Raw genomic sequence first — 26305 nt, 5'->3', positions numbered from 1 at the left:
TGGTTTCTTTAGGGCAGCTGGGCTGGCCGACCCAAAGGGGATGTGCTGCTGGAGGGGGGTTTTGTCAAGGATAGCCTGGTGGGGACAACGTCTAGGCCATGTGCAGAGGATCTCACGTGTGAGCTCTTTGAGGAATGTCAACCACAGGTATGAGGGATGGGTGAGGAAAAGCTGATGTTCAGAGTAAAATGGAAGGCTGCTGCCCTGTGCCCATGTTTTCCTGCTCAGAGTTTCAGATCAGCACTGCAGATCTCAGCCAGGCAGTGGCTGGTGGTGCTGGCCCCAGAGAAGCAGGCAACCCATTGCTGTGCTTTAAAACAGATTTACCTCACAGAGGAGATGGTTTCTCTTGTTGTCTTGTTGAATAATCAGTGCAAGGAGCTGCCACAGCTGTGGAGGTGCCAGGTCTCTGCTCTGGGTGCTGTGGGCACAGTCAAAGGCAGGGAGCTGGATCTAGAAGGCTCAGTTGTGTGGTGTGAGTTGCTTCAAACCTGGTCAGAGCTAATCTGGAGAATAGGCTATAATAGGTTTTTCTCCCCCTATAAAATGGGAATTTAAAAGCTGGGGAAGGCATAGCTGCAGCTGCCGCAATGGCTCTCCTATCTCACCTAATGCTGAGAGCATTGCAGAGGGATGGGTTTGTTTCTCTGTTCCTTTAAGCTAATTGGACTTTATTTTCAGATGTATCTACTGTGTTTTTCACTCTTGAAATATGTCCCATTGGCTGGGGAAGTGCCCTTTGATTTCAGACTAATATAAAAGTTGGTTAAGTTATCCTTGTGACTATAAATAACAGTATTAATGAGGATATCATAATGGGAAGCTGCTTTTCACCCTAAGTAAACAGTCTTGTTACCAGACTGTGACAGGTTTGTGGCTTCTGTTCCTAAATCTTTGTTTAATATTACATTTGCTTATCTTGTGATTAGCTGAAACTAAAGATGGGAAATATTATTAAGATTCTGCTTTGTTTTGGTACAGGGTTTGTTGAACTTTTTTCTTATGAATGGATATGTATCCTATACAAAGCTGGTACCTTATCTGCAGTCTGTCATTTTACCCTTCTTACTACCCTGAAAACACTCAGAAAGGGCATTTAAAGGTGTGCAAAGACTTGTTCTTAATTGCTTTAGTTGCTTTGTGCATTGTAGCTTAGATTATTCATATATATACTAATGCAACAAATGACTATGTAGAATAATGGAAAACATTCTGTTCTGAGTTGTCTATTAATATTGCAAAAATAAGACTATGTTGAAGAGATGGGGTGAGCTGAACAGGGTGTTAGGAGCCAGGGAAAGGACAACTGGCAGTGCAAGCCATCGTGGCAGGTGAGCTCTGCCCGTTAACCTGAGGTGAGCAGGGCGGCCACATCCTCTGCTCCTTACCTAATCCTGCAGCTTGGCAGGAGGGAATGGCTCTTCCAGGGTGTATTAACTCATGTTGCTATCAATTATAGGGTGGAGTCAGTCGAACAGACAAGGGCAGCAACCTCTTAGATTTCCCCATCATGATTCAGCAGAGCTTGTCTAATGAACTCCCTTTGTCACCGTGGACAAATTAATTCAGCTCTCCGAGCCACAGGAGATGCTGTCACTCGTCAGGGTTCTCTCACGGTGTCTTTTGTTTCCACCAACAATCCTCAGGATAGGATGCATTGTTAACATCAATACTCTGGGGACTGGAGAACTGAATGAGTATTAAAAATATAATTTAAATTATCAGAACACTGTGATAGAACTAGTCATGGAAATGGGGTTAATCTGAAACTCAGGAATGAACTCCACATAGCACAATCAAACTTGGTAAATGCTGTCTGCTAAAGGAGTCTGCTTTAATAATATTTGTACTGTGATGCTTAAACCAAATATGAAAATGACTTGGAGACTCCTGCTAAGCCCAAACATAGACTTTTTTACAAATATAATCCTATTTGTAAATGTAAAAGATATTTTGACCTGCAGTTTTGTGTAATTGTTTTTCCAAAAGTTTCCTGTTCAGGGAGAATGAAACAGTTCATCACAGCAAAACACAAACATGTGGCTTGCTCCTGTGGGTTTTCCCTTTAGAAGCCAGCAAACTTTCCAAGTGCCTTTTGCTTTCTATTTGAGTGAGAAGCTCTTTAGGTGGCAAAGGAGTGTCCAAATGCACAGGGAAATGATTCTGAAAAACTCTGGTAGTTTGAGGAGTGTGGTTTGACTGACTGACACTTTTACGGGTAAGGGCCATCTGAGCAGCTGATTTATATGTAGTGTAAATGTTGTGGTGTTACAGCCTTGTCACCCTATAATTGCAAGTGCAGCTCTCCTGTTTTATGTTGTTTCTTAACTGCATGTTTCCCCCAGCAATGCCATTATCAGATACGAGTATCAGGCTCATCTGGTGGCAGTATCCATCGCCAGTTTTGGTATTTGTTTATTTAAATGTAATTTTTGCTCGCATGAAGCACAGCTCCGTGCAGCAGTTCCTACTGGTATTCCAACTACTTATGTTCAAGGCACTAAAAATATCATTGCCACTATGTGACATAAATTGCTAATTATGCTTTTTGATGTCAGTGCTTTGATTGAGTGGCATTGTGATGTATCAAACCAGCTCACTGTGGCTGTGCCTGCTGTAGGTGTGAGCAGGGCAGGCCAGCACAGCCTGGCCTCAGGCATGGACACACAGCTCTGAGCAGTGACACAGGATGGCACTGCCAGGAGAAAATCAGCACTCACCCCTCAGCCTCTCTGGAATGTAAGGGAAGGGGCTACAGATGCTGGAGGAGAGAAGGAAACAGGCAGTACCCAGGTACTGTGCCCACAGCTGAAGGTCTGACACCTTTCACTTAAAAGTCCTGTTTCCAGTCCCCAATAGCTTTGATGGATGTGAATCATTCTGCTTGACATTCTCTTGGCTGGATGTTTGCTGTACTTGCATGTCTCCATTCTAGCAGTATTTCATTAAAATATTTTGACCATCACTAGGACTGAATCCAGGAGATCCTACACCTTGTTCTCTGTTAAATAAGTACATCTCTGTGAAATGATTTCACATATACTTTGGAAGAGAGACTGGAATTAGCATCTGAAATGTCACCTCTGTCAAAAGTGTCCCTTTGTGCGCTCTCAGAAACCTCTCTGGATTTGGTTTCTGAAAAAATCCCACAGTCCACATAATACTTGTTTGGTGTTGTTTGTTTTTGGTCCTTTTCAAAAAACAAAACAAAACAAACCACAAAAAACAAACAAACAAAAAAAAACCAAAACAAAACAAAAAAAAACCAAAACCACCCCATTCCACATAACACTAGTTTTTTGGTGGGTTGTTTTGCTGATCCCACATTATTTCATGGTCTGACTAGGGAAAATAGCCTTTCTGGAACAGTAAATGATAAACCAAGCACACTTAAATCATGGTATATTGTTATATGTCCCAAGAGGGGTGGGCTAAGCTAAAAGTGCCAACCTCTGATGTTTTCTAGCACTCCAGTTCTTGACTTGGCCACTTCTGATGCTATTAGCCTTCCTTTTAACACAATAGAGATCACCATCACAGATTGTACCTGAGTGACAGAGACAGCTTGTTGATAAGGTTTCTGTGTAGAGTTTGAGTAGGAAAAACCAGCCAGAAACTGCTCTTTCCCCCTACTCTGCATTCTGATAAGAGGTTGCAGCTGCACAGGATTGAAGGCTGGGAGGCAGGTCTGTGGGACCTGAGCATCCCCCTGTAAAGCAAATGAGCAAATTCCCTCTGCAGCTGGAATCACTGGAGGATGCTTTTGCTGGGGAGATCATGGGATGGTGAGGCTCTTTGGATAAATGGATATTATGTGCCAAAACAAAATAAAAACAACATTTGGGGTTTTTTTGTTAAATACATTGTGATTAATAGTTCTTTAGCAAATCAGTATTTTATTTTGACCATAACATCCAACTATATTAGGCATATAATTCAGTTTAGTTGATAGAGCACATATTTAGAGTTGAAATTCCTTAGTGATGTTTCAGAATAACTAAGTGTTCTTGTCTGGGATTTCTTTCCCCATCCCCTCTCTTTCTCCCCCCAGCAAAACCTTCACATTTTTCTTTTTACAGAAATAATATCAATTTTTGGGCTATTTCTGGTGCTTGCCTCTGAGCTCCTATTCTCTGCCCCCGACAGGGTGATTTTTCTGCTGCCTTTGATTCACCTATTGTTCCTGCTTCCTGCAAGGCAAGAAGCATTCAATAGATAGGATTCTGGGAGGCATGAATTCCAAGCAGTTTTTCTTGTTTTGTGCCAGAGGTTGCAGTGCACAGGAAAGTTTGTGGTATAAAGACATTGCTGTAGTTGTCCTTTCCTCGTGCAGGCAGATTTTTACTCTGTGACATCTCCAAACAGACAGAAGTAAATCAGGAGCTTTTTACATGAAAGGCAAATTGGCCCAAGATGCCTCACTGGACTGAACTTCATTCCTGCTGCTACAGCTTTTCTGTGCTCACTTTCTCTCCCCTTTTTCCTGTTCTGCAGCATGATGGGAATGAACAAGAGGCTGCTTGGAGCTGTGCGAGCAGCAAAGTGGCTGATGTCTGAGTGAGTTCTTGGGTTGTCTCGTAGAGTCCTGTCTCTGGAAACAGCTGAAAATTACTGATTTAAATAGCCTGAGATGTTATTTTGAGAGGCTCTGAATGTCACTCCCCCCAGTGCTAAAGATGTTGCAGGAATTAGCACACACTGAGCATCTCAACATCAGTCACCTGTCTCAGGACACGGTGATAAGCAGCACAAACCTTTTTATAGTCAGTAGCTGCAGCTCTTTTATTTAATCACTGGTTAATAACCATTAGTCATTTCAATCTACTGCTTAATTTAAACTCTAGAGTAATTTCCAGTTTAAAGCACTATTCAAAATCAACTTTATAATTAATTCTTTGGATACTTCTGGGTAAAAAGTAATACTGAGAGGTATCACAGATTTCTTCTAGGGATTAATGTTATCTCTGGTAAGTGTCAGGCATACAGATGATATTACAACCTCTGTGCTTTCTTCAGACGTGTGCTATTGATTGCTCCATCGATGACTGATTCCTAGCTGAGGCTCATTATACTGCACAGCAGGGGGTTGTTTGTGTTTAGTTAGGGATGCCTGACCTGGAATTGCCCTATGAAAAATAGTGGAGCAAGAGATTTAAAAAGGAGAAGCAGGAATGCCTGAAATTTAGAGCAGTTGTTTACTTTTGTCCCTCTTCAGATGACTCTGGTGAATATGTGTACGTGGCTCCAGTGTGGCCTTGTTAGCCTTCATTGGATTAAAGATTAGAAAAACTGAAAATACTTAAATTTTACGTCAGTTTTAATAAATTAGGGAATTCATAAGTAGTGGATAGCACCAGCAACCATTACTAATGGGAGACTGAGCCTGTTCTCTGTTCAGCTTGCCTGGCCACTACTCCAACACCAAATGCTGTCATCTCAGGCAGCTCTTGCCCCCACCATGTGCCCCCAGGACCAGCTCCCTGTTCATCACAGAGCAGATCATCTTGTGGAACACTGCTGTGCTGGTGCCTCTCAGTTCATCCTCCTGATGCAGAACTGAGCTGTGGATGGAAAAGCTTGTGCTGCTACTGTCTGAACTCCCCTCCCTTTCTATCCACATGTTTAGAATTTACCAGACAGAGGCACATTTCTAACAGTTGTGCAATTTTTAGAAGTGCAGATCAGCTTGTAAATGAAAAAAAAGTGGAAAATATCACTTGAACATAATAATTTGGACTGCTACACTTCAATTTCTTTTTTTAAATTGCTCTGATAATTTTTACAGCAATACAAATAAATCAGAAGGCTTTCTTTCATTTCAATAGCTTAAAAATATTATCAGTCTGGCAGTATTTGAGTGATACTGCATTATCTGACTTTGTACTTAAGTGGTGTTACAATGTCAGCAGAGTAGTTTTTAGAGAATTTCTCTTTACAGCACTCCAGCTTCTCATCTAAAAGTGACATTATAGACCACTGAGCAGGAAATTCATCAATATAAGTAGGTATCATTTGCTGAAAAGAGAGTACCTACTCTTACCTTGAGAACTTTTAATCATTCATCTCCCATGTTCAAACTTGCTATCACTTAATTAATCTTCCCAGTTGCACTGAAACCTCAATGGTTCCCGAGTAAACGCTGAAATAAGGGCGGCTTTGATGTTTGAGGAGTGCAGGAGGAGGAGGAGGCAGGAGGTGTTTGAGCGGCACCACGCAGCGCTCCCGGGGGCTCGGGCACGAGCGTCTGAGCCAGGGCTGCTCTGCGGGGAGAAGGGGAGCAGCAGGGTTTAATTATCCCCTCGAGTCACTGCTGCTGCTACTAATGGGGCCAGCAGCACACTCAGGAGGACTGCAGCAGGCTCCTTCCCTCCCGTCGTACCTCCTCTTGCTCTTTATGGCTTGGGTTTGTACGGTGCCCTGGAATAACAGCGTGCGGCGCTTTACCTTTTATTTGTTTTCATATTTGTGGCTTTATTTGTGATTATAGTGGTGGGGCTTTTTCAATAGGTTCTCATGTAGGAAAGGCATAAATAGGATGACAGGTTGTAACGGAAGCCTGTTGTGTTTCATGCATGCCCTTAAATCGGCCGTGCTTTGTTCTGTGTTGCTGCCATCAGCACCACTGCTGGGTTTGGGGGATGGCCCTGAGTGGCACAGCTGGCACAGCTGGTGCTCTCCTGGCCCTGTGGCTGAGATTGGGGCACCTTCAGCTCAGGACCATGGCACTGTCCTGCCCAAGCAGGGCTGTGGCTCTCAAACCACCTCCATGGGAATAATGTTGTTCCCTCTCTGCTGGAGGGAGCAGAGCAGGTGTGGGCTGCACCTCTCCTGGGGGAAGGGTGCTCATCTCTTCCCTATCTTTTCCAGAGTATATTGCCTCTGGCTCGTTAATTCTTGCCATAATGAGAAGGTTCTGTATTGGAATCTTGTCTCATTCATAACCTTTACTCCACTTTAACACAAATGTTGTGATTTCCCCAGCTTACCTGATTCAACACATAAAAAAATACTATTTATTTTTAACTTTTTTTTCCCCTTTGAATTAATAATAATTTTATTTTTCCTACTTAAAAAACAGAGATGACTTCTGGAAACAAGTTCAAGTATAGGCACTATTCAGATGGGATCTAAAGAAGGCCTATTTAGCCAGGAATGGTGAAATGGTGGTTCCCAATTATTTCTCCACTTGTTAGTGAAATGCTAATACCTCTAATGTCATGTATAAAAATGCCTATATTGAATTACAAATTATCTGCTATTAATACTTCATTTTTCCTGCTTTTGGATTGCTCATGCTGAGCTATCACTTAACCAAGAGAATTTTTGTTTTGTTTTCCTTTCTTTTGAATTGTATGGTGCAAAAAGCATCTATTCTGATGTGGAAAGGTTGTTTTACCATATCTCCTGGAGCGTTGGGTGTTCTTCTGGGAAATAAACACTTTTGATAACTCCCTCTTGCTTCACAGGGAATTATAGCCTCAGGTCTTCCAGACTAACATGAAGAACATGCAGAGGTTTCTGTAGGCTGAGCCCCTTAGGTCCATGCTGTTGCTTCTGCTCCTTGTTCCCATCTGGAATTTAGAGCCTGAGAGCTGTAGAACTTTACTGTTACAACAACCAGTTGCACACAAATTGCCAGTCTGTCATTTTAATAACAACTTCACTGGTTTTCAAGTCCACTCTTATCAATCTGAGGTCCTTGGGTTTCAATCTATAATGTGAGGCACCCTAATTGCCTTCAGTTATGTTGTATTATTTCTCTTTGGTTACTCTGTTTCCACAACTTGGCAATTAATATCTCCTTGGAGATTGCTGTGGTTGTTTTATGTGACCCCATTGTGGGCTCCCTTTGTAATTTGTCTTACCTTCAGTAGAAAAATGTCAATTCACTTAGACTATAGGTAATACATGAATCATTAAGTGGAATCAATGAGAACATCTAATAAAATCAAACACACTGGAGGATGGAAGATGAAGTGAGGCTCCAAGCAGTCTTGCAGGGAGGTTAACAGGTGGTGGGATCCAAACAGAGCTTTAGGTCTCTGTCAGACCTTTGATTGCGTGGCACCTGGAGGGTCTGGGCTTTGCTTCTGACAAGCCTCTAATATCAAATATTCTTCTGTTTTAAACACATCTGCTGCATCATTAGAACAGATTCAGGAGGAGCAGAACTTCAGCCCAGCAGAAATCTCCAGGGCATGTGCACAGAGCACCTTGAACTCAGGGAGATGCAAAAGTTAACGTTTCAAAGTAGTTTAATGGGTCCATCTGCTATTCAGGTCTTGCAGTATTGAAGTTCTGTTTACTGTATAACTGGCTTTTCCAGTTAGGTGGATAATAAATGTGTTAATAAGAAAATGGTCAGGCCAAAACACACCTATATTTAATCCAAAGTATGCTCAGACTGATTTACATACATAGGTACTGGTGTACCTGTGTACTGATATTTTGGTTTTCTTTTAAATAAACTGACCGCAGGTCACTTAGGCATCTTTTGTTTTTCAGAAGTCATCTGTAAACCTCTGAACATAATTTTTAAACCTTTATCAAAAGGAGAAAAAGCCCTAATCTTGCTTTACTGACCCTTACAGGGAAAAATTTCTGTGGTATTGTGGTATTTTTTTTTTTCTTTTTTTGCGAGCTGTGTGGAATTGCATTTTTGTCCCACTTTCTTTAATCTGGTTTGCCTGTTCTGAAATTTGGGTCTTAATTTTGAAGTTGCCTATGTTTATTTCTGAACTCAAAAGGATTATTTGAGGAAGTACATGTATTTTGTTAACATTCTGGTGTTATCATTTGGGTGTACAAAAGAAGTCAAAGGCTTTGGCTATACTTAATCTAATTATTTTTTCTGTCCTATTAGGGGTGATTAGAAATAGCATTGCTAATACCTATGAGACAACACTGGTATAAAATCAGGGTAGAAACCAGAATTAACTCCCCTCTTAAGAGATAATACTCTGTTCCTTTCTTTACTCTACATTTTTGATTAGTGTATTCACAGTCACCTCGTGTTTCTGTGCAGCTTGAGCTTGGATATCAGCCAAGCTCAATCTGAACCTCCTTTGGCTTTGGGAGAATGTAAAGCAAGCATATGCATTCATTAGGAGAGAACAGTCTTTCCTTGGGGAGAGATGGACCTGGACCACGCAGAGTTAAATGTCTGACCTGAATAACTGTGAATGTCAAGTCTACTCCACGTTCACCTCCAGTCAAAAGTTTAATGCAAGGTGATGCCATTTATAGATTTTTTTATTTTATTGAATCACTGTTGTCTACAGCTGTTGTTATGCACACAGTATACACTTGACATGACACCATAGATAAAAGGATATTTTTAGGGAGGAATGCTTGGAGTCCTTTGAGATGGAGCAGCAAAAGTGGGGTTGTCCCACTGAGGCAGCAAAGCAGGTGCCAAAGGCAAGGGCTGTTTTGGGGGAGGGCTGCTGTCACATTAACCCCAGGTGAGGTGGTCAAAGGCTACTGGTACACTCAGGGCCATGAAGCTTTTATTTTTTTCAATCAGAGAAAACACTGATTGATTTCTTGGATTTGTTCAATACATTGGTGTAAGTTCTAGCTTCTCTCAAAATAGTGCAGCAATGTTTTGGCTTTCTTTGTGCAATTAAGCCGATGGTAACTGCAAGCAAGAGAGAAGGGAAGTGTCATCTAGCACTTGTTCTGTTGTATTGCACTTTAGTGAAGATAAAATATAAACATTCTAGCTGAAGTAAGATCCAATAGATGCCACAAATACAAGAATATGAAAGAGCAAAGTAAGGGTGTTTTTATACTATCATATGACATGAAAGGCTGTATTGTATTTTAGCTGGTGGTGATCTCGGGGTTTTCTGGTGTGTGAGTCATTGCACTCACGTGCATATAACACAGTGGAAACTGAAGAGAAGAGTATCATACAAAAAATCAGCATAGGTTGTTATCAAAAAAAATCACAGAATAACCTGATCTGGAAGGAATCTACAAGAATCATTGAGTCCAACTCTAGGCATTGCTCTGGACAAGCCCAAAAATCACTCCAGGTACCTGAGAGTATTGTCCAAATACTTATTGAACTATCCTGTAGTTAACCTTGTAGCTTTTTTTCCTGGAAAACAGGAAAAAAGACCCTTTATCTTTCAACTTTCTCAGTTCCCCCAGCGTATTCTCTGAGTTTGGGGGTAGCTATTGATGTCCATGTGGGAGCTTCTCTGCCACGTGCTTCCAGCGTGGTGTTGGCCTGGTGCCAGCACATGCAGGGTCTGTGTTTTATGGAGGGGGGAACATTAGAAGACACATTGCTTATGACTGTGATACAACATTGGCAAAAAATCAGAGGAAAACCCAGATTCAAACTGCTCAGGTAGAGGCTGGTTTTGTTTTCTTTTTAGAAGACTTTATCATGATTTATGTTCTGGTGAGATGGAGGCTTTTAGCCCCAGAGAAGGTGAGCCACACAAGTGTTTTTAACCTCCAGTGCAGTAACAGCTTTTAATGAATTAGTATGACCATTTGTGATGGAGTTTAGTGTGACTGCAATGGTTTGCAGTATAAAAGGCTTGAGCTGCAGTTTGTTAGTTTGCTTTGCTCAGCATAGCACTGATGGTATGGTGAGAGATAGGATTATATGACACACAGTGCTGAGAAGGAACAATTACCACGCAATGCTGCCTCATGTGAATTCTACTCCAGAGCTTCTTTAACTATTCAAATTAATCTTCTTTAACAATTTCAAATTCTACAGCTCTTTTCATGTGTGTGAATTAAACCAGGAAGCTTCAACATGTAAGGACAGAGCCTGAACTGGCTACACTGCAGGAAAAAAAATCTATTGGCAGAGCCTTTGTTTAGAACCATCCATTGGGGGAAGATGTGAGGAACAGAGGCTGGAGTCCCATTATCACTTACTTTCATGTGCTTGTCATCTGTACTGTCATGTTGTGCACTGTGTGTGGCAGGAGTGGAGGGGCTGCAGGAGCTGTCTCCAGGTCCTTGTCCTGGAGCAGCAAGCTGGAATCAGCTTTGCTTTGGTTGGCATCAAAGAGCTCATGTGTGGAACAGCAATGCTGGAGCTTATGACAAATAGTTGCATCAATTGGTAAGCACATTTAAAAAATGATCAGAAAAATAAACAAAATGAATATGCATGATTCAGTAGCACAGTTTGAGAGAGCTTAAATACCATCCAAAGCTAGCTCTGATTTCTGACTTTTGCAGTACAGATTGACATCCCAGCAGCACGTGTCCTGATTTGCATCATCCTACACACTGAATTGTGAATTTACAGTTCATCTGCCTCCTCCAGCAAATTGTAGGATCACAGAAGGGTTTAGGGTGGAAGGGACCTTAGAGACCATCAGTTGCAACACCCTGCCACGGGCAGGGATACCTTCCACTAGGACTGATTGCTCAAGGGCCCATCCATTCTGGCCTTAAACCCTTCTGGGGATGGGGCATCCACAGCTCCTCTGAGCAACCAATGTCAGGGCCCCACCATCCTCACAGGGGAGAATTCTTCCTACTATCTAATTTAAGCCTGCTCTCTGTCACCTAAAGTTTAAAACTACTTTCTGTTGCACTTTTCAAAATAGGGTGACAATCATGTTGTTAAATACTGCTCCCTTTATAGGCGTTTTCTGCTTTGACAGTTTGAAGGCACAATGCAGATCAGACTAGGAGGTTCTGATGTGGGTTATCAGAGACCACCAAGTAGTGTGTCCACTGATCAGCCTTGGTTCTTGGCAAAGTATGTGAGCCTTGGTAGGGTGTTCTGCCATGGTTCTGGTGCTCTTTGTGCTCTTACTCTCCTGGGAGCAATTTTGAACAGTTTTATATCTGAAATCTCCATCACACCTTCTACTACTGTGCATGAGTTGAAGGCATCTTCTTTCCAGTGCTGCAGTTCCCCCATCAGACAATGTTTTAGTACTTCAGAAATGACATCATTTAACCTTCTGTCAGCTCATCTTTGTTAGAGAGCTGTAAATCCTGGGTTCTCCTTGGGATTCTCTTGATTAGATTTCACATTCACTTGCTTTAAGCTAAATGATACTCTGTTCTACCAGCAAAACATCAAAACACCACTGAAGTCAACAGTGTTATGCTTGCTTTCTTTTTTTTATGCATATCTGAAATTCTCTAAAGGCAAAGAGAAAAGGAGATGCTGTGCCCTGTGGTCCACAGCTGAATAAAAGCTGCTGCTTTGGAACTGCACTGGCTCATTGCCAAAACACAATAAAGTTGAAGGACATAGAAAAATTGGCAGATGAAACACATTTGAAGTATTCCTTAGATAATTTCTGTCTTTGTCTTCCAGTGTTTTCCCTGTTGATCCCAGATGAACATTCTTCTGTTTTTAACTGGACAGGGTGAAAAGTGTTTCTTCAACACAGATTATGACCATAGCACAGCTTTACTTTCAAGAAATTACTGAATCAAGGCCATTTGAAATTACTTATTTAACATGACCATTTAAACACCTTCAATGAAACTCCTTCAGACATTGTAGGTGCTGTATTAGAGAGCTGCAATGCACCACCCAGAAACTTGGTGGATATTTCTATGGATTTTAGAAATTAATTGAAAATTTTGGGGGACAATTCCAGCTGACCTGAAGAAGGGTAGTCTCTTTGCTACTCTACACTATCAAATAGTACTATTCTAACACTATAGAAACTCCCAGAATCTCACTCCCAGACCAAATTAAAATAGGATATGAGGTAATAGCCCAATCTTTAGAAAAGGTTCTAGTGCATGAGACCTTCTTGAAGATGCTGCTGGTCATTCAGCTATTCCCAGACAGCAGTGATGGAGCTTCGGCTGCTGAGTTGCTCTAAGTGTGACAGGACAACTGCAGCTACTGAGAACTAAGAAACCCTAAATATATTCTAGTATCTCTGTCATGTTCTAATAATCTATTTCCTTTTAGTTTATAGATAGCTGCCTACTTAAAAGAAGTCCCAAAAATCAATCAACCAAAAAAAAGCCCTACCGAAAAAAATTTAAAATGTCACATCTGAGAGCACTGTTTGGAAAAGTTAAACTCTTCATGATGCAGAAAAGAATGTTAAGATAATTCACACATATGCATACACACAATTTATGTTTTTTTGTGTATTTTTTAAGCTCCTGACTTCCTGAGATGAGCTTCCAATTCTAAGCCATTATTTTATATGATATAGGATGGGGTTTGAAGCGGTACTACTTATGCTGAATCCAAAATCTCTTTCTCAGCTCAAGCAACAAAAAATGCCTGAATACTACTTATAACAATTCTTCTCTCATGTCAAGAATATGTGAAAGATGAGTAAAGGCCTCTGTGGCCCTAGCACTGGTGTCACTGGGGAAAATGAGCCTGTCATTACTAATGAGCCAGAAGGAATCGCTCTGAAAGCAAATCCAGCTCAGCCCCTAGGCAGGCAAGCTGCTAGTAGTGGGAGAGATTTTAAAAAACAAGCAAGCAAACAAAAGCCCTAAGGCTCTTATGTGTAGGTTTTCCTCACTGTCCTGCCAGGTCAGGGTGAATCTGCTGGACCTGTCACCTGGGAGACCCAAATACTTTGTCATCCAGTGAAGTACCCCTGCTCTGAAATGAATAAGGAATTTGATTTTTTTAACCTCTTTTTTCTACATTTTATTCCAGATCAGTTTTGTTAAACTGTATATTTTACAATCTGGATAAAGTGAAGAAATTTGGATAGTATGTTTTAGAAGGGTCAATTGTTTTATCACCTTCCTTTTGCCAAAAGGATCTCTTTGAGGTGTTATTTATGCTTTATAATAGATGAAGTTTTGTGTTTTAATTACATATTTGTTATTACAAGGGCAAATTGATGTTAATTAAGTAATAGACATAACAATGCATCTTGAAGAATACAAATAGCAGGTGGAATATACATCATGTATGATGAGCAGCTAGCCAGAGAAGTCACCAACTTCCCTTGGTTGGTGTCATTGAATGCAAGTTTAATCATCTTTGATCTTCCTGAACAATAGCAGTGAATAACAGCTGTGCTTTTTTTCCAGTGGACCCTACATTTGGAATATTTTTAGTATTATAGCCTTCATACTGAAGGGAAATCAGTATCTGAAGAGCAAGTGTTGAGAATCTTCTGTTGAGGCTGTCTCTAGCTTTGATCAAAGAAGATGCTCAATTATTGGGAAAGCTTGCTATTAAAAATAAGGCTGATTCTCTTTTTGTAGGTAAAAGGGTTTTTCTTCTTTTTGCCCTTCAACATGGGACTCTGAACTTTCTTTAATTATTTAACAGTGGGAATTGGTCTCCAGCAATAGATCAGGAAATATCCTGGGACACCTAGTTAGTCCCTCAGCAATGGGTAGTTTGTGAGGAGGAAATAACATGCTGATTTGCAGTTATAATTGAAGAAAATTGCTCGAGAGGATTCTGACAGTACAGAAAATAGGCCAATTAGTTACTCAGCTCTGATCCTCCTATGATTCATGATTGCTTCAATTTAATTTTGCTGTCACTTAGGAAGCAAGGTTAAGAATAGATTAGCTTCTTTTAGACACCTCTTAGCTTACTTCTGCCTGGATTTTGGGGAGGTAGGTGGAGAGAAGAATGTGAGATTGTTTCTTCTTTTCCTCTATGATTGTATGACTTGAGTCTGAAAATCAGAATTTCTCAATGTTGCACTTAACACTTATTCATCATGGAGCTATTCATGAAGATTAAAACCTTCACACACAAACATTTTTTTTCTTCAAAGATAAAATGTACCCTACCAGTAAGTTAATAACATTTTCATGCTGCTACCTTACAGCACTCTACAATAATCAATATTAAATAAAAAGAACTTCAAGCAAAAAAAAATCACACCTCAGTAAATCAGCCAAGGAGAAGGTTGTACTGCTCACCCTTGAGCAGCACCCAAAGGTAATGATGCAAATTTGGAGACCTTAAAACGCCAGTGAAGCCACCCAAACAGCAGCCTAAGGACAACCCTCCCTCTGGAATCCTGGTCTGTGCCTCCTTGGTGGTTTCTGTTTCCTTTCCATTCCTGTGCATGTGCTGGCCTGGCTGAGCTCTGAGCCTTGCTCGGGCTCTGTTGGCATCAGCAGCTGTGCTGGGCTGAGGCTGGAACTCTTCTGGGCCCTGCCTGGTGCCCCACAGGCACCTCCTTGTCTGAGTATTGCCCTCATGGCATCCCAGCGCTGTTTAGGCTGAAAAAGCCCTTTATGATAATAAACCGTGTTAACCCAGCAGTTCCAAATCCACCACTCAATCATGTCTCCAAGTGCCATGTCTGCACATCTCTAAACTCTTCCAGAGGTGTGGTGACTGCCTTGGGCAGCCTGTTCCAGGGCTTGACAACTCTTTTGGTGAAGAAACATTTCTTAATATCCATTCTAAACCTTCCTGATGCAATGTGAGGCCACTTGTCTTGCCCTGTTTCTTGTTAGTTGGAGAAGCAGCTGCCTCTTACCTGGGTACAGCCTCCTTTCAGATAACTGTAGAGAGCAAGGTTGTCTCCCCTCAGCCTACCTGAAATGTCACCTCTTTTGAAACTGTAGAGTGTTCATTGCTTGATAGATGTGTTGTTGTTCTTAAGCACACAACAGCTGGAATTCTTGCCATCTCATTTATTTAATGAATTTTTTTTAACAAAACTAGAGGTTTCCTTAGGAGAATAATGAATCACTCAACCACTTCCATTAGAGAAAACTGCACTGTCACAGTAATGGTTACTTTATAGGAATTAAATGTATTAGAAACACCAAACCATTTTTTTAACTTTTCGAGTCTGCGATGCAAAGAGAACATGTGTTGGGCAGTATGCTCCCCTCTGTGGACACAGACCAAGCAGATAAACACATGGGATGATTACATAATATATTCAATAATATATTTGTGGGGCACATCTAACAGTCAAAGAAAATAATTTGAAAACAAATGCAAAAGCAATGAAACTATCCTGAAAAGCACAATGTTGGTGTGTCTTCTCTCATAAATACATCATGTTTCCTCCTTACAGAGTTGGGCTCACTTAAGTTGTTTGCCACTGCACATGACAGACAGGAGACTGCTAAATTGGCAGAACCCTGTATTTTATACCCCTGGCAGATAAAATGCATTGCTTGTTCAGTGCAGCAACACAAATCACTTGCACACACAGGCTGCTGCTCTTAAATTTCAAGAGCTCTCAGGAGCTGTGTTGTGTTAGTACACAGAAAGAAGAGCATGTGTCTATTTTTGTGGAGGGAGAAAGAAAGGTTATTATTTTTAAGCAGGCACATTTTACCTACTAAGATCAGATAATTGCAGTTGTGTGAAACCGCTGTCATGCACAGCAAAGGTTTAATTTTGGACTGAACCAGGCTTTCCACAGATATGTCTCAAATGCATTTTTCCTGGGAATTCATAGAACTGATGTCCTCCCTTTGCAGGAAACAGAGACAGGGAATAGCACATGCAAATAAATATATGTTTACATATAGCAAAAGCAGGAATAAAAAGGAAAAAATTACTAGTTGGGGCTTTATCTATATAAGAATATATTTGGATTTGACAACATAAAGTTTTTTTTTGGTAACAAGTACCATTGTTTCTTATAGCTCCTGTGATTTCCATTGACTTATTCTATATGCTATATAATAAAAGTTAAGGAGTAGAACAAAAACAAGTTGCAGTTTGGAGCAAGTTAATGGTATTTCATTAACAAACTGTAAATAGTAACAGCATAAGCTAGATGTGAAACTGCTTTCACAGGCCATAAATGCTTAATGTTTATTACCAATAAAAGTCAAAGGAGCATTTAGCAAAGCAGTTTACCAAACAAACATTAAATACTATAATGCATTAGATTCAGTGGACAGAATCAGGTTATTTAATTAACAATGAGTAATCCGTTAGGGATTTATTCACCACAAATAATCTGGAGCTTCATGCATTAAAAGAACTCATGAAAGCTGTGTAGTTGTGGAATAACAACCTAAAGGTGCCAGATGTAGAAATCCTCAATGGGTTAAGAGTTCACACTTGCTGTTTCCATATTGATTTCCCTCTGCTCATGCAGGTCTACATTACCTGTCTTTCTGATAGTTTAAGTAATCTTGAGAAGTAACCGTAGAAGTCTTTTAAAAAGTAATTATTTCAATTATATTCTCAGTCATGTTCTTCTGATGTAAGGCATTTAGTTCATCTTGTAAAAAGAAATGCAACAAATGACTAATGAGGATAGTATCCCATCTAAGATGTAGAACTCAGGGATAGAGTCTTCCCAATTAAACAGTGACATAAAATGGGCGTTTAGGACTATGATGCTTTCAGAGTCAAAATGGGCAGTCTCTTTGGATTGGTGACTTTGTACTTCAATTGCAGTACCTGTAAGAAACTATAGAAGATAATGACCTTTGTTCACCAATACTATGGGACCAAAATTATGTTGAGACTTTTGCATACCCTAACTAACCAGAAAAATGGGGTTTTAACCAAAGCTCCTCAACAGAAATATTTCTCAAGAACATCTACTTGCAGGTTCTTAAACACATTTCTTTGTGAAGAATTGTTCCCTAAAATTTTTTGAGGGTTTTTTTCCCCTATATGTGTATGTTGAATCTGTATGTCTGCTTTAGAGTGGGTATCCAACCTAAAGTTGACATTAGGTCAAGTGAATCCCACCAGGACCCTAGTTTGATAACCTGGAGCAGACAGATATCTGCTCAATTCTTCTCGAAGGTAGGTTCATTCAAATAAATACAGTAAGATTTTTCAGGATTGGAAGCTTGGCCAATTTAGCAACATGGAAGATTTATGTGGGTTGCATCAAAATCAAACTTAAAGCTTGGAACCATGAAACTCTTTCAGAACATAAGGCTGGTTGTGTGTGCCGAAATTTTACAGGTGAAAGAAGTAATGGCTATAATAGTGATTAAACAAGTCTGAGTGTAAGAGTGGGACAGATACAGCTGGTTTGAACTTCATAACTTCAGTTTGGAGTCTTATTACAGTCTTCCCTTTGATAGCAGTTTACGATCATAATAATCATGTGGCTAATGTTCTGTAATTCAATTACTGCGCTGTTGTGAACATTAACAATTATGTAGCAGATCTGAAACACAGTGGGACAAACTGGCAGTATTCATATTTCAGTAGTTACAGCCTATTGCATAATTACTACAGATAAGTTACTGTTTAATCCATAGCAACACAAGGAATGAATTACAACAATAATTATGTGGCTAATACCACCTCTTGAAATGAATAAAACATACAAACCCAAAATTATGGCAAGGTTACAAAGGACCTGGTCTAAGAAGCGTGTTCTTTTTCTTCAAATGAATATGAGTTGTTGCTAACTCAGGTTTGTGTTGCTTTCTATTTCAGATCTTTTTTGCTCAAAATCATGATGAAAACATATTTTGAAACTTTTTTTTTTTAGATTTACCATGATTTGTGTTTTCCACTTAAAATAACAAGGACTTATAACTCTCACCATGGCTTTTGTTAGCATGAAATAATAATGTTGGTTCACTAACATAGTCGAGTTCATGACCTCATACACTGCTTTGGTCACTGGCCATGACATTTGGCTCACAATGAAAACAGCAGTGATTTGAGGTAGGGAGTTCACTGCTGTGTGCATAGACTGTGGTGTATTGTTGGCCTTAATCAACAAGTTGCCACCTTCAGAAGCTCCCATTTTTGACATCGTATCTCACTCAATGTCAGAGTAAATTACATGATTGATGTTCTAGTCTGTTTATCAAGGAACTCATGCATTCCCTTTCTAAAATCGATATTTAAGAATAAAATAGCCCTATGATAATTTATTTTATCAATGTAAGTAAAAAATACTGTTTGCTATTTTACCTGAAGAATTAACTCTTCAAAGATTAACAAAAAGACAGAATTGATTTAAATGATGCCAGGCTCGGGTAGCTCAGCATTACTCATATTGGCTCTCTTCACACAACAAACAGGGCAAAAATTAAACTACTGACTTGTGCTGAGCAGTGTACAAAACAAAAGCAATCACATCCAAAGACATGGGTGATCAGTTACTGTAGAGACCATGAAAAGTAGTTGTTCCACTTGGTTCTCCAACCTGTGGCGATTTGAGCCATGGCAGTGTATTTTCCTTCTTGATGAAAGAGTTAAAATGTACTTAGTTACCTTTAATGCTAAAGAAACAGCAGTTAAAGTTCAAGTTGCAGTGTGTTTAAAAAGACCACGAGTAACATTTGAATTTATATTTGGACATATGTTACCTCATTCCTACAATGCTGAAGGGTCAGAAGTCCATCAGGACCACTGTACATCCCTCTGGTCAAAAGACTCTGCCCTGCCAGTCACTTCACTTGAGGTGTTGCTATTTCTGATGGCACTTTCTAGCTGTTAACACAGTTTCCTTATCTGTTTGCATAAACTGGTGCAGGTGGAGCAGTTGATTTCACTAATGACTTGCTCTTGTTTGTTCTGCCCTTGGGCTGGAGCAGAGCACTACTGAGAGGGTTCTGCCCACAGCATATACACTGCTATCAACATCATTGGCTCTTGAAAAGGACTGATTTCTTGTGCTGAGCTCTTCTGTTTTCCTAGGTTTAATAAAAAATTGAATCCATCTGATGATAACATGTTGGTATGACCTCATTTTAAGGAAGGTATAATTTTATTAGGATTCATTATTACAGTATTTATTTTTTAATTCCTGTCTGAATAATGTAAATTGAAAGCACTCTCTTCTAATTTGCTCCCAGTCACAAGACAAATTCTGAGTGATCAAAGGATATTTAAGTGCAAGTATAACTGCTGAAGGCATCAGCTTATTTTCCGAACCAATGTGAAAGTAGTAAAACTCCCTTTATGCAGGAACACTGTCATATTCTTATCTTTTCTTTACTGTGATGTCCTCAGCTTCTTTCTGATCCCACTTGTAATTAGCAAAACCACTTCCCCCAGGTATGATTTGGAAAATATAAACTTCTGTGCAAAGTTGCTTCTAAGTTAGACCAGTATTTATCACTGACCTGAAAAAACTATGAGAGTCTAATATCTTCCAACCTTTTCTTCTCAGAATTTAACCATATATTGTATAGAAGCTTTAATTATATGCTAGATTGCTAAACACTTTAACTATAGGTCTGTGAATTCGTAAAAAATGTTAGCTCACCACAGCAGTACAGGAAGTGTTCTTATTCAGCAGATGAGATTTGAGAAATATGCTTGTCGTTGATACATGATTAGGATGTCACAGCTATCGAAGCTACAAATGTTAAGGGCTTTTGTTTAATCTGTGACTGCTTTTGGAGAAATAAATAAACTTTGAGGGTTTTTTGGTAATCCTCATTTTGGATATTTCTCAAGGGTCTGTCAGCTCATAGCCTGAGTCAACCTGTGACAAAATAAATGAGAAGTTTTATTGAAAACAAAGCCTAGATAAAGTCTAATGTGGGAATCTACCCAACTTTTGAGCTCCTTGAAGTGCATTTTTTAGTCCTATAGGTACTGTCTCAAGTCCTACGTACTGTCCCATGACATCATCTCTGCTTAGTTTGCTGAGAAGTCTGGTGGCAGGTTCCTCAACATTTTCCAAGAAGAGATGTCTCTTCCCTTTTCTTTTAGCTTTTTTTCTAAATATATCTTTAAAAATAGCACAGCTGAAGAAATCACCTTTGAAAATTTTTAAATAAAGGCAATATTATCAACTGTGATCTGATTTTTTTTTAAAGTTTAGTTTAGGTCTTGATGAATATTCTATTTCTTTTATCAGAGATGTGTTTATTTAGGATATGATTTTGTGGAAAAATATGGTCTTTATTTGTGAGTGCTTAAATTTTGTCTTATTTGCATACTAAATCTCAGAGATCATATAAAATTTTGTTAGAAAACACTATTTATGCCTAAAGTAGATATACAAAACTTTAGAATGAGTGTTTAGACTCTGAAATCTCATCCTTGTTGTTATAACTTGCAAAGTATAATTAAATACTTATACAGTAACCAAACCAAAATCATCAAAGTTTGACATGCAATCAGGATTATATTGTTAACAGCTTATCCTGTGTGCTGGAAAGAATAATTTCACTATTCTCTTTGTCAGGACCTTTGTGATTAAAAGTTGGATGCATACACATTGTTCCATCAGCATCGTTCACGGTGCCTTCTGAGCAACAGATTAAAGAATCTCTGTATTTTAAATACTTTTTATTTCTTCACAATGGGAATCACATAATCCCCTCTTATCCATTTTAATAAGCTGTGCTTTATGCTGATCTAGTGAGTGAACGTTTGATAAGGATTATAAAAATGTGTTGCATTTATGTTAAACCACCAACATTGCACTTTGAATCATACTTCAATAAAGTGTACAGAGACAGATGTATCTCCTCTCCTTGCCTGTTTGCAAAAGCACTGATCCCTCATCTAAGACTACTGTACTGTAGCTTCCAATTATAACTTATTATTGTACCTACAATGACTGCTTCCCTGGCTCAGGCCTCCAAATGTTTGGCTCCTTGCTGCTGGTGGGAGGACAAAGAGTATTTGCATTGAGACCAGTTGCTGTTGGCATGAGATTGTCTTCTGCAGGTAATGCTGACAATGAGCCTCTGAATAATTTGCAGAGTAGCACAAGCACATTCTCCTTCCTTTTTATCTTTTTAGTTCAAGTGCCTTCAGCTCACAAAAATCTTTCTGCAAATTTACTAATCTTGATTCTTTGTAAAAGGTGGTAGCTTTGATTTTCATTATTTCAGTGTTGGGTGCCTGCAAGTGCTCAGAGGGCCATAGAGATGACATTGCCAAAAATTATGAGGCTTGATCCAAAAATCTGATATGCAGAGAAGTGATTCAGGTAAAACTGCAGCTCGGCAGACTTCAAGTTTTCTTGACAATTTGTCATGCTTTATTTGTGGCTATAATCCATTATTGAATCTCTCAACCAGTACGGATTGATGTGGATTTGGCTGTTCCACCCAGCCTTACTCTGCCTTTCTGCCTGTGCCTGAAGAGGAGTCTGGACACTGGCTGCTACAGGGACTCTGAAGGTGAGGGAAACATTAAATACTGACTTATTGCTCAACAGATCTGACAGGACCTTAAAAAGAGCAATATCAGCTTTGTTCTCTACTGTCCTGGAGGAGATCTCTTCTCAAATTTCCCTGCCCCTGCTCCCTGTGAGGTAGTGGTGTGCCTGCAGACCCCTGCAGATCTGTCCCTGCTGCTGCTGTGATCCTCCCCACATTCTATGCGTAACAACAGGAAATGTAGTTCTCGGCTGAATTTTGCCAAGGTTTTGAGCTTCTATGAAAATGTGCTTTCTTCCATCATAAGGAATCGACATGCTATGAAGAGGTACAAAGTTGGTGTTTCAGTACCTTCCTCTCAGACCATAAGTAAGGCAGGATGTGTATGCCAAGTAAACTGCTCCACAATAGGTTTGGATTTCTAGGATCCAAACCTGTTGCTTGTTTTTTGACCATTTTCTCTGTAGAAGATTTTGCAAATAAGAGGGGGATTCCCAGTCTTGGATAACCTCAAGAGGCCAGAGGTGTTAGTGCAGCAAGAGAGCTGAGCACGTGGAGTTTGCAGTGATGTGCAAGGGCCAGGCAGAAACCTGCCCGGAGCTCCTGCACTCCCAGCCTGGGCCAAGGGCACAGCACGGGGGGGTGGCAGACTTGCTCTGCCAGTGTGGGTGCTGCAAGCCAGGCACCACACAGCTCTGCTTTGCACACTGGCAAGGTGTTTTGGGACTGGGGAACCCTCCATCAGCTCCTTCTCAAGCTGTGCACAAGCCTTGCTCTCATTAACAAATGCATTGTATTGATATACCAATATTTAGGGCCTCTGATGGACTCTCAGCTTTTTTATAGGGTTATGTCAATATACACTAACCCACAGTCTCACTAAAAAATCATCTTATAACTGCTTGGAGTGAGATCAGATTACAGATTAAAGGAACTTTTCTGCCATAGCCAGTGGGTTTGCTTATTTGCTTATTTCCTCAATCCAATGGGTCTGGAGGCTTAGATTTCCCTAAGGTTCAATTTTTTTCAGTCTCTTCCTTATCTTTTGGGGTTTGTGGTGGTTTGTTTGGTTTGGTTTTTTTTTTTTTTGATTGGTTGGTTGATTTGTTTCTGTGATTTTTTCCCTGTGGATGTCTTGCATTGCTGCTCTTCAAGTGGAGAATTATAAATGAAGCTTGAAGAATGGACAAATGTCTTCTAAGTGAATCTGCTCACTGACAAGGAGGGAATTCACTCATGGATAACCCAAATAATCCGTAGATTTCATTGACAGTAATCCCAGAACTCCAGAAGCTCTTCTTGTAATAAGAAGATTCTACAACATCCTTTATACAAATAAATTATAAATGGAACAGCTATAAAGAAATGTGTTAACAATACATTTAACACAAAATAATCACAAGTCTGTGTAAATAAAGCATGAAAAAGGAAGTCTAAATCTGCATTCTCTCACTTATGTATGTAGCCTTTGCTCAAGTGCACAGGCCACTTCCAGTCAGCAAAGACATGCAGGAGATTTGATCAAGCACATGTGAGTAAAAGAGCTGGTATGAGATCCTGAGTTCATTTAAAAATGTATTTATATCACCACAGACTGTGTGGAACCAGTATTTCTGGTGAAGACCTATGTGAGCCATAAGTAATAATGAATACATCAGCCATATCACCCTTGCCAGTCAATCAAAAATCATGATTATTAGGTCTTCTTAATTTGTATGTGATTGCTTGGTAAGACTGTGCTAGACTGAGTTGAGGAGACAAAGCTGTTACAGGGGTATAGGACCCAAAGGATATGCATTAAAGATGTTTCCATTGTACTGTAATAAGCAAAAATCATGGCATCCAAAGCCTGTCTCAGGCTCTAATGCCCCTGGGGAAATTGCTGCCTTGTGTTCAAGCTGGTGTTTATAAGTTGTGGTGCCACAGTCTCTCTTAGGGCCCAAACAGGTATGGAAAACACCATCCACCCCCCATCCCATGTTGTGCAGGAAGCAAAGGGAGAAACTGGAGCTGAGCTGGCATTCCGTACCAGAAAGTGCTGGAAACTGGACTGCACCCACACTTGGCTCTCTTGGTACGAGGGGAAGACTTTGGGTTTTGCCTAACACTCAGCCAAGGTGTCAGGATTACCCTTTCATGGCAAACCTAAGCCTGCCCCTTGACTCCTGCTAGTAATTAGCAAGCACTTGACAGAAGATTGTCCTGTCAATTGAGCTGATTAGAGATGTTCCTTCCAAACCAACTCCCCACACCCAGGAGTGTGTGCTGTGAGCTGTGCTTGTGGCCACTGCAGGTCAGAGTGAAATCATCTGCTCTGGCTTCTGTTCTTCTAGAGCAATAACCCCTCCTGGGCTTTGATGTGGTATTTTGTAAGAACATATTTGCAGCTTTCATACTTGGAGTGTCCTCAAATGCTGGATCATAGTGCTGCAGGCTTGCTTCCTGAGGGAAAACTGCTTTACCTAATTTTGTGGGTTTCTTGACTTGTGCTAACAATATTTTCCTTGTCTTAGAGCATGGGGGGTTGGATTTAAGCGTACTTGTCTAGTACAAAAGATGGCATCATTAACATTTTAAGGTGCTCCAGAGTACCTCCAGGTTTTTATTGTAAAATATACTGTGCATGTAGCACTAGCACTCCTGATGGTGTGGTACAACAAACCAGCACTGTCAGCACTTGTGTGCAATGCCTTCACCCACTGTCACATTCAAGCCAGTGAAAATATGCTTTAAAATCTTACAAGTTCTGAGTTTGGCTTATAAAGAATAAGATTTTGTTGTAATATTATCTTTCTTCTGTTTCTGTGCAAATAATATGTAGTTGCACATGTTGGGGTGCAGGCATATGACAAATGTGTTTATGTAAATATAGAGAAATAGTTTGGATAAGTATGGCTTGACTACACAGCAAAAGATGTAAGAACATCAGAGTTACAAATAATGAAGCAATAATTTTGTGAGGGACATCCTGATTTCACTGATTCTCTCTAGGCACAGTGCTTTGCTTTCTTTTCTGCAGCAGGAATTATCTGCAATATCTTCCTGAATTTTACTAGCAATGTTGCTGAGTTGTTTTATTTTTTCCCCTGGAATAACTAATAAAATACATCTTTGAAGTTCATGGGAGAACAAACAAAAAAACCAACTAAACAAAATGGGGCTGTTACTGCCTGGGAAGTCATTTTGCAATGGATAAAAGGTCAGAGTAGCTTTTTTTCAGTGGATTTTCCTGTTGGGAATATTTATCATCTATAAAGTGCTGCATCTGCGACCTTTGTGAGTATTTTATCAATAACAAAGAACTGAATAATTCTACCATTTTTGAAAAACCACTCATCTATATTTAAACAGTATGGAAGAGAAAATCTCTGTGCTCAGAACTTCAGAGGCAAGTTGCATACAATAAATGCTGTTTCTTATGGCCATTATTAACTTACCACTTTCAGCTGAGGAGGCAAGAGGGTGTATAAAGTCTCCATGTTTTATGTAGAAGTAATTAATGCAGTTGTATTCGGATTTTATTGAATTTTCTTATAAATATCTGTCAGTCATGAGCACAGGTGACCATAGGGCCCCCAGGCTGGGGTGGGGTGCAGGGCACTCCTGCTCACAGCTTGTGCTTTCACATGAACCCGGCGTGGCTTTGTCTCAGAGCAGGGTCTGCCCAAACTCTCTGTCACCAGGAGGTTGTTCAAAACCCTCAGTTCCATCATGGTTTAAAGAACAGACCCAACCTTAAATCTGGGCAGGGGACATGAAGACCTAGAAGTAAAGATGTAGCTAGAGAGGACTTTTTCTTACTCTATAGCAATATAGGACACAACCTGATTTTAAAGATTTTTCTTCCAAAGCTTCTATAAAAAACATTTTTAATCACTCTGGTGGAAGTTTTCTTGTTTAAGTTAAGGATATCTAATGATTGCATTAGTGGTAGATTGAATGCAGTCCATAACTTTTCAGACAACGGTTGCCTTGAAATAATGAAAAAAAACCCAATTTTTTCTGGTTGTGCAGTAAGGGTTTTTTCTCTTGTTTTGCACATGTCCTGATACTTGATATTTAGTTATTTTCTTCTCCTGCATTTTTCTAGGAAGGGCATTCTGAGTGCATCAGACAGAATACTAGGGAACACAGATGTGTCAGTGTGAAATTAGTATCATTGTGTTGAAAGTGCTTGCACAAGCTCTAATTTGAGAACATAAAGGCTGTTGTGTGATTTATGGATAATGATGACAATTAATGTGTTATAAATTATTAAAAATTAGGGACTAGATTTTGTTTCCTAATTTTGTATTTAATTTAGCAAACGTCAGGCAAGTTC

At 39.9% G+C, this 26305-nt stretch overlaps 1 long non-coding RNA gene across 2 annotated transcripts; it reads left to right on the top strand.

The window, feature by feature from the left end:
- On the top strand, nucleotides 1–23415 carry LOC135304441 (uncharacterized). 2 transcript variants are annotated; one of them, XR_010365829.1, is made up of 6 exons: nucleotides 1–147; nucleotides 9108–9230; nucleotides 14781–14893; nucleotides 21715–21812; nucleotides 21904–22005; nucleotides 23140–23415. It is a non-coding gene; the product is annotated as an uncharacterized LOC135304441 (long non-coding RNA). The 2 variants fall into 2 exon arrangements; XR_010365830.1 differs by lacking the exons at nucleotides 9108–9230; nucleotides 14781–14893.
- Nucleotides 23416–26305: the final 2890 nt, after the last annotated feature.

Source organism: Passer domesticus, chromosome 7 (assembly GCF_036417665.1).
Source record: "Passer domesticus isolate bPasDom1 chromosome 7, bPasDom1.hap1, whole genome shotgun sequence".
NCBI lineage: Eukaryota > Metazoa > Chordata > Aves > Passeriformes > Passeridae > Passer > Passer domesticus.
Note: the sequence above shows the minus strand (reverse complement) of the source record. Positions and strands in the feature narration are given on the sequence as shown.